A 6,000-nucleotide genomic window follows, 5' to 3' on the forward strand; every position below is an offset into this window, starting at 1 on the left:
TACTGTGCGCACAGCACAGCACAGTGCCTTAAGTGCTACCACAGTGCTAGCACTTTCGCACAGTGCTAGCACAGTGCTAGCACTTCCGCACAGTGCTAGCACTTTCGCACAGTGCGCTCTCTGAGCACAGTGCGAAAGTGCTAGCACAGTGCTAGCACTTTCGCACAGTGCTCAGAGAGCGCACTGTGCGATAGTGCTAACACTGTGCTACCACTTCCGCACTGTGCTCAGAGAGCGCACTGTGCGAAAGTGCTAGCACTGTGCTAGCACTGTGCGAAAGTGCTAGCACTGTGCTAGCACTTCCGCACTGGTTCCAAGTGCGCACTGTGCGCACAGTGCGCACAGCACACTAAAGGCAATGTGCGTGTGCGCACAGCACACTTAATTGTGCTACTTTACCCAACACTACTGGCAACCCAGTTTACGCGTAAACTATTTGAGTTTACGCCTCGTGTGACGTCCGTATCATTCGAACGCACTAACGAGGAAATGCATAAATAATCATGTTGGATATATCTGCGGTACTGTTATACGCGTTTGAACGCGCCCGCGGAAACGAGCGTTGTGTATTTGCGGCCTAAGAATTACCGAGCGTTTACTGTACCCTGGTGGGTAGAGTTCTGGTCACTCTGAATGTGTTAACCGCATGGTTAACGGTCATAACTCTGCAAAAAAATGGCGCGCATTTATTGTTTTCATGTGGATAGAATCCGAGTGCAAAAGAAGCGCTAATACATGGTCCGTAAAAATCTGTACCAGAAAATAAAAATTGATTGAAAGTGTTCCATAGCATCACACAAGAAATTTCGGCAGAAAAAAACATTACATTATCGAAAGTTAGTGTAATTACACGTCTGTTACTTTGTAAGATAAGAAGTTATAGTAATTTGAATTTATGCCCAGAAGTAGTAATCCTTGTAAATAATTTGCTTGATAATTTAAATAGAAAATTTCGTTACTTAAGTAATGAAATAATTGCGCATTCCACTATTTTAGACCCTAGATTTAAGAAAAAAGGGTTTGAAAATGATGTAGAACTTGATGAAATGCTGCAGCTTGATATCTCAAATGGACAACGTAGAAGAATGTGAATATGATATAGAAGAAGTATTACAAGTCAATGAATCTACAAACCGGGATGAACCTGTAGACATTATATGGAACGAATTCGATGAAAATTCGAATTCACAAATAGTCCTCCATCGGCGAACAAGTAGCCAAAAAGAATTAGATAATTATTTAGCAGATCCACTGGAATGGTGGAAGCTTCAAAAAAATAACTTCCCAAATATTTATAATATAATGTTACGAACATTTTGTATATCGGCCTCGTCAGTACCTTGTGAGCGCGTGTTTTCGAAGGCGGGAGACATAGAAACAGCGAAGCGAAACAGATTATCTGCTAACAAAGTTAGCAAAATCTTGTTCATAAAGTATAACTTAGAAGACGAATAATCTAGAAAAGGTATAAAGGGGTTTTCAGGGGTTTCCATGGTTGTGGTACAATTTATTGACTCTTTCCTATGGGAATAAAAATTAATGTGAAAGTAATGATACTCTACATCAAACTTTTTGGACAAATCTATCAGGAAGTTGCTACGAACCTGTCCAAAAAAGGTGTCATAGAGTCCCATTCCCTTCATATAAAGTTCACTTCCCATATGAAAGAGTCAAAAAAAGGACCCAGAACTATGAGAACCACTGAAAACCCCAATGATCTGTAGGTTATGTTGGTGGATTAAGAACAAGGAATCTATGGGAATTACAATTTGTAAAATAAGGAATACCAATTAGAATAGAATAGTTATAAAGGAATTTAGAATTAGAATAGAATAGGAAATCAAGGAATTAAGTTTGTAAATAAGGAAATAAGGTAAATTATAGTTTGTCAGATATAATCAGAGTTTTTTGATCAGAAATAATGATTGGCGAATCTCAATGCAATATGAAGGATTAGAAATGAAATAAAAAAGCTTGGCTGGAATGAAATAATAAAAAAAAACATCTGGAAAACCCGAAAGAAAATAATTTGCAAAAAATCGACTTTTGTTGTAAAAACTCTTAGAAACAATCACTTTGTTACAACATTAAACATGATTTTAAAACCATTATTTACATAAACAACCACACAAATAAAAAGAGCCCCTAAATCCTTTAGCCGGTCTTATGGTACAGTCATCAACTCGTACGATTTAACAAAATGCTGGTCATGGGTTCAAGCCCATGACCCCCCAAATAGACCGTGCCGCCATACGTAGGACTGACTATCCTGTTAGGGGGAAGTAATCCAGAAGTCACTGAAAGCTAGCTCCGCAAGTGGTACAGGCAGGTCTTGACCGACAGCGGTTGTTGAGTCAAAAGATAAAAAAAATCACTAAAACATTAAAAAAAACTTTACCGCTAAAAGTTTGTTTACAGTAACTGTGTGTTTACAGTAACTGTGAGCGCACACAACCTATACGATAACACAGTAACTGTGCGGTAACACAGAAACTGTGCGCTGAACAGTTACTATGTGCGCGCACAAAAACTGTGCGGTAACACAGTAACTGTGCGGCAACACAGTAACTGTGCGGCAACACAGTAACTGTGCGATAACACAGTAACTGTGCAAAAACACAGTAACTGTGCGGTCGCACAGTAGCTGTGTGCGTGCACATAAACTGTGCGGGAACACGGCTACTGTTCGACCACACATTAAGTGTGGTACCACGCACACACAGCACAGTAGACTGTGTGTGGTACCACAGCACCACACAGTGAAAAGTGGTACTTGACCCATCACTACACATGTCCACCGGCTCAGGCAAATTCAATATCGTTGCTTGCGTATCTCGCTGGGATACATGCTTTCTACACACACTATGTCCCTCGAGGCGATTGCTGGGATCATGCCACTGGACTTGCGATTTAAACAGCTATCACTAAGAATCCTGGTTATAAAAAACTTCATAGAGCTGCAAGATTTGAATCATAATTCAAAAATACTACAAATATGGCACGATTACTTGACTTTGGGCATTAAACCGCTGCTAACTAACATCCCACCTCCGATCAGTCATCAGACAAATTTGCCAGACGAATTCCTATCAATTGGCATCTCAATGACATATTCAAGGAAGATATTCACCAAGGACACTCTACCAGAAATAGCTCCAAAACTATTCGGAGAGCGTTTTGGTAATGTTAACTTGAATAATGCATACTTCACGGATGGCTCCAAGATAAATGGCAAAACAGGCTGTGGAGTATTTTTGCGTTATCGAAATATCTCCTTACAGCTAGAAGCACCATGCACTGTATTTGTTGCGAAACTTGCCGCTATCTCACAGATAGCCTCAGTGCCATCGAAGCCATTAGGTCTCAATCAATTGAAGACTCAAACTATTTTCATCGGAAGATAAAAATATGTTTGCGTTCTCTCTCTGATAGAGGCTTCCAGATAACCATAGCCTGGATTCCCGCTCACAGTGCAATAGCTGGCAACGAACACGCTGATAGATTGGCGAAAACGGGATCGAATTCGATCGAAATACTCAGTTGGCCTATATATCCGCAAGAAGTGCTTATGGTACCAAGGCATTACTGTATAGAAAAGTGGCAACAATACTGGAGTGAAGATGATCTCGGTCGCAATTGTCATTCCATATAACCGAATGTTAATATACACCCATGGTTTAGAGGCTTGAAGGTTGGACGTTCTTTTATCAGTGCTATGTCAAGACTGATTTCAAATCACTATGGGTTAAAAGCTCATCTCCAGCGCATCTTCTTGTCTAAGACAAAAGAGTGTCCGTGTGTGTGCTTTCTTCAGCCGGCTTGCACTCGCTGCAGCTCGAAGATGCGATTTACCGCCTACTCTAGGCTGTACGCCCGTTCCGCACCAATTGCCGGATGTCCTGCAGCCTAGCCTCAAAATCGTAGCCCGATATGGTGCCCAGGTCGCCAAACTTATCCACAGCTTCCAGCACATGTAGCAAACTATGGACGTTACTGTTGACCAGTTCCTGGCTGTAGACTTGTGCATAGTCTGTCACAAACTGGTGCAACAGCTCTTCCGCATAGCACCATCGTGAACGGTGGAACGATGTACAGAACATCGTCATTGCAACGAATAGCAGCAAAAAGTTGTCGTACATTTCAGGTTTCAATCGGTCTTTCAAAACGGTCACTCCGGCGACCTGTAGTGACATTTTGTGCTCTGAAGCTTTCCAGTGCTCAATGTACCGCAGGTCCTGCAATCGTCGTTTAAAGTCCGACGGATATGCGCCGACAATGCACGCTTATTCTTTGCTGTCATACGACAATCACGGTACCGATAACCCTGACCCCACAAATGCGTCAGCTTTCCAAAAACGCTTTTATCCGCGGAATGCATTCGCTCGGAACCTGGAAAGCTCCGAATAATGTTGCATTTCTTTAGTTTCAAAAGTGGCGTAGTTGCTTTACAATGCTCCCGGTACTTGTCTTCCCGAAACTCTTTGTCCGCCTTTGGCCGGGCGATTGCACGGTAACAGAAGAAACGCCTTCTGACAACCCTCCATCGCGTTGAACGCCTTAATACCTGCAAAAAAAGTAAGCCATTGTACAATTACACATCATGTTTAGATTAAATGCTTGCTTTGTCCTACCTTTCATGTATGCGCTCGCAGGTGTATCGGCGATGATTGCCCGAAGCTTTACCCAGTACACACGACTGCTTATTTTTAAACCGTTTACCTACAAACGGTTCATCTTCTTGACGAACTTTCCAAAGTATTCGTCAAGCGAGAGTGGCTTGGACTCACCACAAAATATTGCCACCGTCATCACAGGGAGCCGGGGAAAAATGTGCGCACGCATCAAGATTGGCGAAAATTGCGAGCGGCTACTCTTAAATAACGGCAGGCCGTCGACAAAAAAGTTCAGCTCAAATCCACTTCAGCTGGAGGCACATAGCTGAAAAAATAAAAATAAAAACATACACATACATATAACTATAAAAATATTATAAAATAACTTAAGCCTTGATTTTAAAATGTCAATTTACTTACGGAAAATAGGATAGAAGCCATTTCCGATGCCTCGGTACAAAAATTCCACCAGCTATCGACGATATTTCCTTCTCATCCTGTGATGTGCTGGCCGGTGGCTTCAGTAGCCTACGCGCATCGGTCGGCAAATTGTTATAAGGCGGGAACTGCCGCAAGTGACGCAACAGCAACGTGACGCTAGGTTGGATTCGATTCGTCTCAAAGGCCCAATTCTGAAGATCGCCCTCCATCGAAACTCCGGCGTAAGGAATTTGCGGCTCCAAACCGTCGTCCTGGACGATACCGTCATCGAACACATCGGTTTTGTCAGCGCTCCTGTATGCCGAAAACGTCGCCACTCTCTGCACCACTCGAAACTGGTGAACGGGTATCTGTAATTGAAAAAAATAATTAACACAGCTCCATTACTAAACCAAACGATACAACATACCCACCGGTTCCAATTGATCGGTCCCAGCTACTTGTTCGGTCAAAACTGACCTAGCTGGACGCGCTTTGCCTAACTAGATTGCAGATAATGCACAAATGCTATCTGTAAATACACAAGTAAAATCACTGTTATCACTGTAACCGTTGCTCGTTGATCGTTACATACCTGAAGTCGAAGGCTGCGGCTGATTTTGCTGGGAGCGCTCTCACACAGCCCATCGCTGTTCAAAGATACTATTCCTTGCGTTATGCAGCGAACCAGTTTCTCTCTCACGTTTCGTAGCCATCGTTTCAAATTGCGAGGAATAATTCGTAAAAAGAATGTCTTGTTCCGTACACTTGAATGGCGCTGGCTGTTATAAGTGAAATTTATTTTTATCTGTTTGACGTAACGATTAGCTAAGTCATGCTCACCCTCACACATTTGTGTAAAAAGCATTAGGATAGAAATCATGCCTGTCATAACATCCTAACATGGAGTACAAAGCGAAATAACAATCAACATTAACAGGTGTCATCACGTTCATAAACATTATCA

The sequence above is a fragment of the Anopheles merus genome, chromosome 2L, assembly GCF_017562075.2.
Source record: "Anopheles merus strain MAF chromosome 2L, AmerM5.1, whole genome shotgun sequence".
Taxonomy (NCBI): Eukaryota; Metazoa; Arthropoda; class Insecta; order Diptera; family Culicidae; genus Anopheles; species Anopheles merus.